The sequence below is a fragment of the Choloepus didactylus genome, chromosome 14, assembly GCF_015220235.1.
Source record: "Choloepus didactylus isolate mChoDid1 chromosome 14, mChoDid1.pri, whole genome shotgun sequence".
Taxonomy (NCBI): domain Eukaryota; kingdom Metazoa; phylum Chordata; class Mammalia; order Pilosa; family Megalonychidae; genus Choloepus; species Choloepus didactylus.
Genome location: NC_051320.1, coordinates 52,229,373 through 52,241,589, shown reverse-complemented (window position 1 = coordinate 52,241,589; position 12,217 = coordinate 52,229,373).

The window sequence follows — 12,217 nt, the reverse complement described above, 5'->3', positions numbered from 1 at the left end:
TATAAGAATTTCATGTGATCTTCCCCATGGGCTTTGCACAGTGCCTGGGCACCAATACGCCTTAGGACCCCTCTGACTGCTAGTTACATCTAGCGTTCCAAGACTCTGTTAGTTAAAGCCACAGGGAAGGAGGATTTTGCATTTTGGTGCTGCAAATCGCCACATTGGAGAGAAATAAAAATCCAGTAGAATGCAGAGTACAGCATTCCCCTATTATGTCTGCATGCATGGAGGGAGTGTCTCTTAATACCTCCTCTGCTGGCAACTGCAGTTATTTGTCTTTGGGGAAAGACTGTGTCTCCCAGAAGAGAAGGCCAGCCATTTGCTAATATGTGTTTGGTCTGACAGTTCTTTTCCACATTCACTTCATTTCTTGGCAGTATGGATTTTGAGTTCATGGATAAATGGGGGTATTTACACCAGAGGGGGCACGGACAAAGGCGGGAAGGAGGCAAATGGGAAAAGCACCCCTGCCATCGCTTCAGAGCTGTTCTCCCTGGGTCTGTAGCTGCTCTTTTGTCCAGGATTGTGCCAAAGACAATTCCAAAGTGCCCCTATTTACCTTCTCAGATTGAGACCAACTTGCTGAGCATCACACAACTCTTTGAACCAAGGCCACTTGAGTCTCAGAGAAATGTTCTCTCTCCTATTCGTATAAATTAGATCAACAACAGGTTAAGCTGTTATGCAAAAGACACCACAAAATACAGCGGCTCAAATAAGAGAGACGTTCATTTCTCTCATATAGCCCGGAGGTGGGGCAGTCTTGAAAGGGTTGGAGGCTGTGGTCCATGAGGACATTCAGGAATCTAGGTTTCCTCTACCTTGTTGCTCCAACATCCCCTAGCAGCCCTTCTCAATGGAGGTTTCTCAAGAGAATTAGATTTAATGTCCTAAGGCATCAATTGGTAGTAACAAATTGACTTTTCTCCTATGCATCTAGAATGGTATGGCTTTGTAACATCCTTGGGATTGAGGGAAATAAAAGTTACTGAAACCATTTTCTGTAGGGCTTAGTGCTCTTACAGGAACCCCAGTTGAGAAAGACTGCTAGAGTGTGGTTCTTACCTGTGGATGAAGCTGGAACCCCAGCAACGTGTGCACACATTACAATCTATGGAAAGAGGGAAGGAGGAAGTGGGAGCAGGTGGCTTCTATAAACAATATGACCAGGAGTGGCATGCATTACTTCTTCTCACACCACATTGGCCAAAATGTAATTTCACAGTCACACCTAGGCATAAAGGAGGCTTGGATGAGTAGTTTGTAGCTGGGCAGCCATATGCACAGCTAAAACTTTTGGGGGCTCTATTACTAATACGAAGAAAGAGAATAAATAGGGAGATTACTATCAGTCTCTGTCACATTTAGCTAGTTATCACTAAGCACAAATAAGTATATTTACATCACATTAAGGTAATCCTTAGGAGTCTTTTGAATTATGATTTTCAAAAGACTCACGGACTAAACATGTCAATGAATTCTTATGTAACAGTTCTTTTCTTCTTTTTTTAGGGTAACCTTGATTTGTTCTGAGCTCAGTTTCTCTTTGTTAGTTTTAATTATTGATGGCTTTGACTCTCCAAATCTCCATGATCATTCTCTGGCCTCTTACCTCTCATAAGCCTGCAGAGGAAAACCCTTCTTCTCAGCTGGGACATGAGAAAACAGAAATGAAGCTTATGTGTGTTTTAGTTTCATGGCTACCAAAATAAATACCATGCAATTGATTGGCTTAACAACAGAAATTTATTGCCTCAAGGTTTCAAAGGCTAGAAGGCTGCTTGCTTCTTCCTGAGGCTGGTATCTGCTGGCTGGCTAGCAATCTTTGGGGTTCCTAGCTTTTCTGTCACATGGCAATGCACATGATGATGTCTTCTTTTTCCTTTGGGTTACTTTGGGTTGTGTGGACTTCTGGCTTGTGGCTTCTCCCTGTGGCTTCTCTCTGTGTCTGACTTTCATTCTGCTTATGAAGGACTCCAGTAGCCTGATTAAAGTCCAACCTGATTCAGTTGGGCCCCACCTTAACTGAAACAATGTCTTAAAGAGATATTATTTACAATGGGTTCACATCCACCAGAATGCAACCAAAACCAAGAACATGTCCAAAGTGGGTACACAATTCAATCCATTACAATGAGAAATAAAGGAGTTTGCATTTGTAAAAAGCACTTAGAAGGGTGCCTGGCACATAGTGAGTGCTATATAAATGTCATAGATGATAGATAGATGGATAGATAGACAGGCAGTTAAAAGGTGAGAGAGAAGAGAGAGGAAGAAAGGAAGGAGGGAGGCAAGGAGGGAGAGAGGAAGGGAGGAAAAGAGGAGAGAGAGAGAATAAGTGCAATGACAGACAAGCTGATATTTTTCACCTTATCTCTGTACGAATTGTAACATTTTCTACCAAAGACAGAAACAGAGGTTCACTATGTCTCTAAGGCAGGAGCCCTCTCAGCAGAGACCTAAAGATTCACTTCTTTGCTTGGCTGAGCCTGGGTGTGCTCTGCCTACTACATATGCTGCAGTCAAACTAAATACCTATTCGTCTCTGAGGGGACACTTTAAATGACCAGCAAAACTGGGTCAGAGTTAATGAGCAAAGGACTTGAATAGACATTTCTCCAAAGAAGATATACAAATGGTCAATAAGAACAGGGAAAGATGTTCAGCATCATTGGCCATTAGGAAAATGCAAATCAAAACCATAACGAGAGATCACGTTACACCCACTAGGGTGGCTATTATTTTAAAAATGGAGCATAACAATTGTTGGCAAAGATATGGAGAAACTGGAACTCTCAGGCATTGCTGGTGGGAATATAAAATGGTGCAGACACTGTGGAAAACAGTTTGGCAGTTCCTCAAAAAGTTAAACAGAGAATTACCACATGGCCTGTCAATTCCACTTCTAGGTATATACCCAAAAAATTGAAAGCAGGAACTCAAATAGATGCTTATCCATCAATACTCATTGCAGCATCATTCACAAAATGCTGGAAACAATCCAAGTGTCCACCAAGAGATGAATGGACAAACAAAATGTGGTATGTACATATAATGGCATAGTATTCCGCCATATAAAGGAATGAAATTTTGATATATGCTACAACATGAATAAACCTTGAAAACATTGTGCTGAGTGTAACAAGCCAACACAAAAGGACATATATTACATAGTTCCACTTACGTGATATATCTAGGGTAAGCAAATTAATAAAGACAGAAATTGGATTAGAGGTTACTAAGGGTGGAGGGAGAGGGAATAGGGAGTTATTGTTTAATGGGGAGACAGTTTCTGTTCTGGGCGATGAAAAAGTTGTAGTCATGGAAGATGGGGATGCACAACATTGTAAAAGTAATTAATGCCACTGAATGTACACTTAAAAATGGTTAAAATGGCAAATTTAATGTTATAGATATGTTACCACAATTCTTAAAAGGTGACTGTGAGGATCAGATAAGATTTTCTGTAAAGATGTTTTGCAAACTGTGAGTGCTTATTCAAATATAAGATATTAATTTTGAAGAAAATAAAGGCAGCCATTTGAAATTACAAATCACTGAGCAACAGCAAGAAGAGGAAGGAGGAGGAGATGGAGTAAGAGGAAGAGAAGAGGGGGAAAAGGGTCAAAGTGGACACTGGTTTAGCAGGTGGAGGCAGGGCCTTACTCAGGAGACCGTGCCATAGCAAGAAATGCCAGGACATCCTGAGGAGTCCTCACACCTGGTCTTCTAGGGCCATTCTCCTGTATGTTGGGGATGACCTTGCACAAAAATATTTTTAGGACAGGAGCTGTCCTGGAAATGGAAAACATGTCCAATCCTGTTTTCGTACAGGTGTCAGTAATGGATGGATGGTTTTGCCTGCCCTGCATCCATTCTCTCTTTTTCTGGTAACAGCACTTTGCTTCCCTCTTTGGGATCCTTTGATCTCCCTTTACATGTTATTCTAATTCAGTTGCACCCACCCTCCACTACACCCAGGATGACCACTCAGAGTATGCCATCTTTTTGAGTCTGTGATATTTTTTTTACAAATGGGTATATGACCCAAACTGGACCAGAGTCTTACTTAAAATATAATATAGACACTTGGAGAGAGAGGAAGAATTTTTCTGGATGTGTGAAGGAAAATGGAAGCTATCCCATTTGCAAACATCTTTCCCAGTCCCAGAAAAATTATATATAGTGAAAGAATGCAGCCAACGCATAGTGGGAGGCAGACTTGAGCAGTTAACAAGTGGAGAGTGCTGATTATATCCCTTGAACCCCAAGATCCAGCTGTTCCTGAAGTTAGATTTCCCCCTTTTCAGTTACATGCACCAATAAATTCCCTTTTTAATTTGGATTTATTTGAGCTAGGGTTTCTGTCTTTGGCTTTCAAGAGTCCTGATTTATAGAGTGGCTGAATGGGTTTGTTACCTTAACAGCTCTCTCATCCCCAGCGGCTAAGGCAGCTGAGGCCCTATAAAAAGCACCACTGTTATGTCCCAGTGGCTCAGAAAATTGCTACAGGTTCCACTTTGTACCTTCCACTCCAAACACTCATGCTCTCTGGCTCCTTATCTCTACTTCTGTTCTCTGGCCTGGCATCTGGATCTCTTTGGATTGACACCTCCTGGCACACTGAGCCTGGCCTTCTATTTCTTCTATCTTTCTAGATCCTCCAGAACCCCTGAACTGCACACTCCATATCCCATGGGCCAGTGACTCCAACCTCTGCATCCAGCCCAGGCCCCGTGGGGCCAGACATCTCTCCATAAACAGAACCACAGAGTTGTTTCGTCTCCTCCAGGGGCCTCTAGCAAACCTTTCAGGTCCCCTTAACAGATGTTCATTTTAATTTGATGTTGCCCTTAACTTTAATTTATGTTCTTTAGGAAACTAAAATTTCCGAAACTTCTCTAAAGCCCACCAAACTATTCAGCATTTTCTCCAGGTTTGATCATAGGAATTTTTGATAGGAAAGGAAAGAAATGAATGGGTTCTTTAAAAACAATGGTCATTCAAATAAGGAAGTTCTAAAAATCTACATTGCATAAGGTTCTCGGGCCACACGAAGAATATAAGACTTTTCACCCTCTGGGAATATGTCCCCTGATAATTATTAGCAAACTGACACCTCCTCACTATATCCTTTGGGAAATAACATAGGAATCTCTTCCTGCCTCCCTCTCCCAAAAAATGACCATAGAAAATAAACCCACAGTATTTGTGGAATTACCACTAAACACTTTCTTATTCAGCTGGTAACGGATGAAGGAGTCTAGGGTCCTGGTCCCTCATGAGAGAGGATAGTGGTAAAGTGCTAGTACTCTCCTCAAGTCAGTGATGGGAACTCCTCCTTCTCTTCTTTCCCTACCCCTTTCCTCCCTGGACAAATTGTGCAAAAGCCATTAGATGGAGTTGAGCAAGCAAGGTGTGTGTGTGTATAACGGAGGAGGAAGGCCCGGAGCTGGGTGCTGGAGTCTGAATGCGATGAGGAGGATTTCCACACAAGGGGGGTGGCCTGGCATGGGGAGTCAGCCCAAGAAGGGCAAGGAGGACATTTATGTAGATGGGCTGCCTGGTGAGGTGTGCAGCCTGAGCAGGTAGGTGGGTCTCTGTGGGAAGCACAGCCCTGCGTGGAGTCAGAGCCAGAGCAGGGTGAGGGGTGTCCGTCCTCACAGGTGTGTAGCCCAGAGTGGGACACTGAAGCCTGAGCAGAGTGAGGAGGACATCCTCATGGCAGGGCGGCTCCACATGGGGTCAGCACTCAAGAGGGGTGAGAAAGACATCCACAAGTGATGGCCAGGGGTGGGGAGTTGATGGGGCACTGGAGCCCGGGTGGGGTGAGGAGGATGACTGTGCAGAAGGGTGGCCTGGAGTGAGATGACAGAGCCTGAATGGGGTGAAGAGGGCACCCACGTGGCAGGGCAGGGCAGTGTAGGGTGTGGGAGCCCAAGTGGTATAAGCAGCGCAGACAGAAATTGGTCACATACAAGTGGACTGATTAAATAAGTAAATACATTAAGGATAATGGGAGCTAGGTTTCTCATTGTTGGAGAAGGGAGTTACAAATAGGGAAAGGAGAAAACTAGAATGAACCCTGTGGTGTTGCATTAGAATTGGAGACAATGGTGGAAACACACAGCTTTCAATATTTAGAGATAGAGTAAGAAATGTAAATAAAGAAATAAGTATGTACATACACATACACACACATTCCTTCTCTTTGTCCACAGAGAGGGCCTGTGAGCAGTGACACCCCAATAAAATGAGCATATTGAATGCCTAGATTTTCATTTCTAAATACCATTCTCCACTAAAAGAAACCAGGGATCTTAGATAAGTGCTGATTCCAGAGCTGAGGCAAGGAAAGTACAAGGTAAGCCTGAAACCTCTTTTTGTACCAGAGAGTGAGAAAGTACTCAAAGAACTTACAGATGTGTCACATCAAAAGGACACAGAAGCCATTTTGAAGGGAATCCCACAAGCCAAATATGGAAGATAAATAATAACAAAAATGGTTTATAATCCACTGAACAAAATAGGAATCTATGAGTTCAGACTGATATAACTTAAAAACTGAACAAATTGAAAGCATGATGAGGAACAGGATAGTTATATAACCTCAAAGTACCTTTCCACAAAATACTAATTACAAAGGGCAAGAAGTCTGGCACAGCAGACAAATCTAAATTGATGGACATTCTACAAAATAACTAGCCTCTCCTCTCCACAAATGTCATGGTCATGAAGGTCAAGGAAAGACTGAGGAATGCTCCAAATTGAAGGAGTCTAAAGAGGCTTGACAGCAACTCAACACATTATTCTGGACTGGATCTTTCTACTAAAGGGCATTGTTGGTGCAACTGGAGAAACCTGAAGGGAGTTTGAGGGAAGGCAGTGATTTATCAATGTTAGTTTCCTGTTTTGATGGTTGTGTTGTGGTTATGTAGGAGAATGTCATTTTTGTAGGAAATATACAGTTAAATATCTGGTGGTGATAGGGTATGATGTCAGCAGCTTACTCTTACACGTAAGTTATTTGTACTGCAAATTTTCTGTAAATTTGGGATTGTTTCCAAATTAAAAAAGAAATGTCAGCGACGCAGGAGTACCGGTCCAGCGTCTTCAAAAAATCTGTGCTATGAAAAAAGGGGTAGATTAAAAGACACTTACAGGACATAAGAAGCAGATGCAAATGGGGTCCTGGATTGGATTCAAGTTTGCATAAACCAGTAAAAAAGAAAATTTGGGGGGCAACTGGGAAAGCTAAAAATGGTTTGTTATTAGATGAGATGAAATGTGTTGGAATGGAAAAGTGGAGACCATTGACTTTTAAAAAAAGCAGGTTTTAGGATAGTAGTATGCATCATGTGATCTCATTTTGGGGACATGAAAGATAAATACAAATAAAGATCTGGAAGGACATATACCAGCCTTTTAACATCGGCACTTGCTAAGTGATGGAAATATTTTTTATTTTCCTATTTTGTTTGTCTTTATTTTCTAACATGTAACACTGTGCATGCTCTGATTCTATATTTTAATAAGATTATTCTTTAAAGTAAAACTTTTAAAAAAGAATTAGGGAAAAAGAGTCAGTGGGGTCAGTTTTCATCACCTTGAGTAACTCACATTTTTTTTCAACTGGGACATGTCGATACTACTCAAGGACATTTGGGGAAAGTTCCAGAGTCATCTCCTTACCTCTAGCATAAGTTTACTGACTCTGACACATGTGACTAAGAGGTACCTAAAAGATTTGTATGGCTATATCATTAAATTTTAATACCAAGTAGAAATGCCTTACTTATCTCACCTGTAAAATGGGGATAATTGCCTGCCTCAGAGGGTTATTGGGAGGATTAAATAAGCTGACACACATTTAAAGTGTTCAATAAATGGATAATAAACAATGATAGCACATCATTTACACAAATACAAATTTGTGATCATCTCTGTTTTTGTTTCATGAAGAAGATTAAGGAAACAAATTTAGCCTCCCAGTTTAGATTAGAACTTGGTATCTATTTTAATTCATGGACTCTTATATTGTTCCTTCTGTGTGCTGACCACTCTTCTAAGTGTTTTATAAATAATAAAATTTTAATCACCATATAAGGTAACTACTATTACCCTCTCCATTTTATTCATGAGGGAAGCGAGCCACGAGAGGATAATTTGTCTAAAGTCACACCGCCAGTAAGAGGCAGGGCTAGGATTAGAACCAGGCAGTCTGGTTCAGAATCCATGAGCTCAACCTCAAACCAAGCTGCCACTCTAACCGTCACATAACCAAATACAGGCAAACTCCAGTTTAGGTACGAGTTACTTCCCAAAAGAGCACATGTGAGTGAACATTTCAAGTTCCAAATGCATTTCTCCAAAAAACAGTATTACAAATTAAGTTTCATTCCTAAACCAACATATTTAAATAGACCAAACCTATTTAACTCACAACATGACTAATTCAGAACAACCATGGCTTCAAGACCAATGTCTTGATGAACAGGTTTCATCTCCCAGCCCAATGCCAAGTCATTAGTCATGGCTACATGGAGCACCACCTGGAGAAGAATCCTGAGGTTGGCCCTGGCTGGAGAGTGCATAGGATCAATCGATGATGTCAGCTGTGAATGGAGAAATGGGAAGAGGGGCCCAAAGCCAAGTATTTGCCATCTCTGCTCTAGACCATTTTCAAGCCTGACACTAAGCTGCAACCAAAGGCTTGCAGCTTAATCTCTGAGTTCCCCCAGTCTTGAGCCCTGAGATCCAGAAAGTGGGGAAGGGGACATGGCAAGGATTCTGAGAGCAGAGAGGAGAGAAAGAAACTGAGTCAAGGCTTCAGTGACTATTTGGGAGGGCCTGATGAAATCAGTGGTGGGGACAACTCTGATGGGTGAAAATATCTGTTCCTATGTGTGGGTAATTTATAAATCGAGTATTCCTGTTTCAGCAATGCCTGCCAAGCCCTTCCTCACACATTGCAAACATCAGCCCAGTGATCACTCACCAGCAAGCCTAAGGGAGGTAAGGTACCGACCGACATCTTCTACTCCTTGTCGTTTAGAGAAATAGGCTCAGAATGGTTAAATGACCCATTCCAGGTCACACAGTGAGACCAAGAAAATCATTCATGAGTTATATATAAAAGCAATGTCAGAGCTGAAAGAAAATAAGCACACATAACCGAGCAAGATGATCCCACAAACCACTGGCTTACATGCAGGACTGTTGAATTAAGGTTTGAAATGGGTGGATCCTCACTCAGACTGCTGAGGTTTTCAGAAAGGGACATTAGGATACAAAATAAAGTCTGTGTGTGGTTTGCTGAGGCCTTGTTTCTCAAGATAAACCAAAAAAAAAAAAAAAAAGTATTTAAAGCTAAAAGTGAGTCCCAAGCTAGATTGCATTTGAGAGAGTTCTATAGCCCAGCAGGCCCCCAAAATGTCACGTCAGCTTTCAAAGACATCTCACAGTTGCTACAACAGCACCGTTGGAACAAAGCCAAGCAGCTTTAGAAGAAGCCCAGTCCCTTCGACATAGATGATACTGCCAACAGCAAAATAAAAAAGGACCATTGCCTAGCTTGGCATCTGGATCCTGCAGCTGCCAAATCATATCCAATAACCATGCCAAAGTAATCCGTGGAGAAATTCTCGATGAGAGGCCCAGTAACCCAGCAAGCTAGAAAATTGCCTATGATCTAGGCAGCAGTAGGTTCAGTTCTCCAGTGTCGCTGGGTTCCTGGGAACTTTCAGCAAGTCAGTAGAAAGATTTCCATCCCTGCTTTGTTCATAAAATGGGCACTCATGTGTGTGTGTGTGTGTGTGTGTGTGTGTGTGTGTGTGTGTGTGTGTGTGTGAGAGAGAGAGAGAGAGAGAGAGAGAGAATGAATTGGAAGGCAGAGCTAAAATGAATAATAAAATTCTTTCCAGATTGTACAGAAGATGGGATTAATGTGATTAAACAAACTAAAAAGAGGGGTGGGGAGAAAAAAGACTAGCCATTTCCGGATCCCTTCTCCAAATATGACAGGAAAGTGAGAGGAGACATGAAGACCTAAATCCCACCCTGAAGGAAGAAAAGTCATGCCTTTTCTGTAAGGGATAAAAAAGAAAGAAAAGTAAAAACTCCCAAAAGTTGGCCAAGCCAGGTAGAAGCTCTTCTCCCACCTGAATATCTGCCTTGGGCTTTTCTTCTTTTCAGATTGTTGTGAGGAAACAGATGGCAGCAGAAGCCTGAATTTTAAATTTATGAATGGAAATGTGAACAGATGTTAGCAATCAAGATGGCATATAAGAATTTTTTTTCATACCATGTTTACAGCCTAGCCTCCTTCACATAAATGGGAGAGAGGGTCATAAAAAGGGTAGTTTTTGATCTCAGGACAGCATGGATTCAGCTTTGTGATTATGTGGCACAATAACTGAAATATTGAAAGAAGAAAGGAGGAAAACACTAATCAGCTCCCTCTATAAATGTGAATTATTTATCTATAAAATGATTAAATGTTTCTTCAAGAAAACCATCAACCCATGAGGGCATTTTCTATTCCTTAAGTTCAAGCCCAAAGTTTTAACGAGTAGCTGTGAATTACTTGAATTGTTTAGACTTTTGACAATGATATAGGTTTGTCTGTTTGTTTTTTGGCTGAAGGTCCCAGTCAAATTTCACAGTGGAATACAACAAGAGGCTAGCAACACAGATTCAATGCTGGGAACTGGGCTAGGCACTAAGGGGGTGAGGGGTGGGGCAGAAGTGAAGCAGACCTGATCTAGGTCCTCAAAACACTTGGAACTGAAGAGAGATGCAGGTATAACACAAGGCCAGAACAAGGCATATGCTGAGAGTTACAGAAGTGAAGAGAAAGGAGTTGAGTGTGGGGGACAGGAGGAAGTCTAAAGACCATGGCTCCTGATGCCACAGGAGGAGATGGGAGGTGTCTGCCCCTCGTAGCCATCTGGGAGTAGAAGAGAGCATCACCTATTCATTAGCAAATCCTGTTGACTCTATCTTCAAAATATGGGGTGGCCATGAAGTTTGGAGACATGGATCATATTATGTTATCATGTATTGTAGGGTAATATCAATAGTCATTTAATATGTATTCACCTGGGGTTCCAGACGTCCTGGCCAGTCTGGCTCTCCAGAATCCACCCACTTCTTGTCCCGCCACCATGACTGTCTTTCTTTGAGTACAGCAGTAACCTCACTGGTCTCCGTGTTGTGGTTTTGCCCACATCCACCTCCACCCTCAATCAGCCTATTCTCAACACAGCAGTCAGAATGGTCTCTGGTTCTCAAAGTGGGGTCCCTGAACTAGCAGCAGAAACCGCACTGAGAAACTTATTGGAAATACAAATTCTTGGTTCCACCTACCTAGTGAATCAGAATCTCTGGGGGTGGGGCCCCTAAATCTGTGTTTTTATCACCCCTCACCTCCTACCCCAGGTGATTGTGATGACTGCTCAGGTCTGAAAACCAATGTAAAGTACAGGCTGAGTCATGTCATTCCTAGGTTCAAATTCCTGCAATGGCTCTGCAAAGTCATTACAAAAGCTACAGGGTCACACACATGATCTGACCTGTGGATACTCCATGGACTGCCCACCACTCTATGCTGTAGCTCACTTGTCTCCTGTCATTGACATTTGCTGTTCTTTCCGGCTAGAATGCTCCCCGGCTTCCAGCCACCTCCCCCTCCTCCCACCATGGCTCAATCTTTCCCCACCTTTAAGTCTCTGCTCCAATGTCACCTTCTCATGGACACATTATGTGTCTGTTTATTGACTGCCCCTTCTAACTAAAATGTAAGTTCCATAAGCACAAGGATTTTGTTGTCCTCCTGCATTCCCCGGGCCTAGAACTGTGCCTGGCACATAATGAGTGCTCAGGAGGCATTTTTTGAAGGAATGAATACACTATCTTGTATTTTAGAGGGTCTATCAGATGCCAGATACAGTGCTGGGTGCATAACCTCCACTGCCTCGTTGAATGCCCACAATAAGCCAATATGGTAGCTATCTTTCTTTTACACATGAAAAAAAATGAGCTAACTGAAAAAGACAGTAACAGATACTAAAAAGGAAAGCCTGAGATGTGATGATATCAGGAAAGGAAAATTTTCATGATCCTCAATTTCTGAATCTTGAAGACAAATCCATCTGCATTTTGTACCATCTTTACTACTCTTCCTTGCAATTTGGACAGACAATTGCAAGCTTAT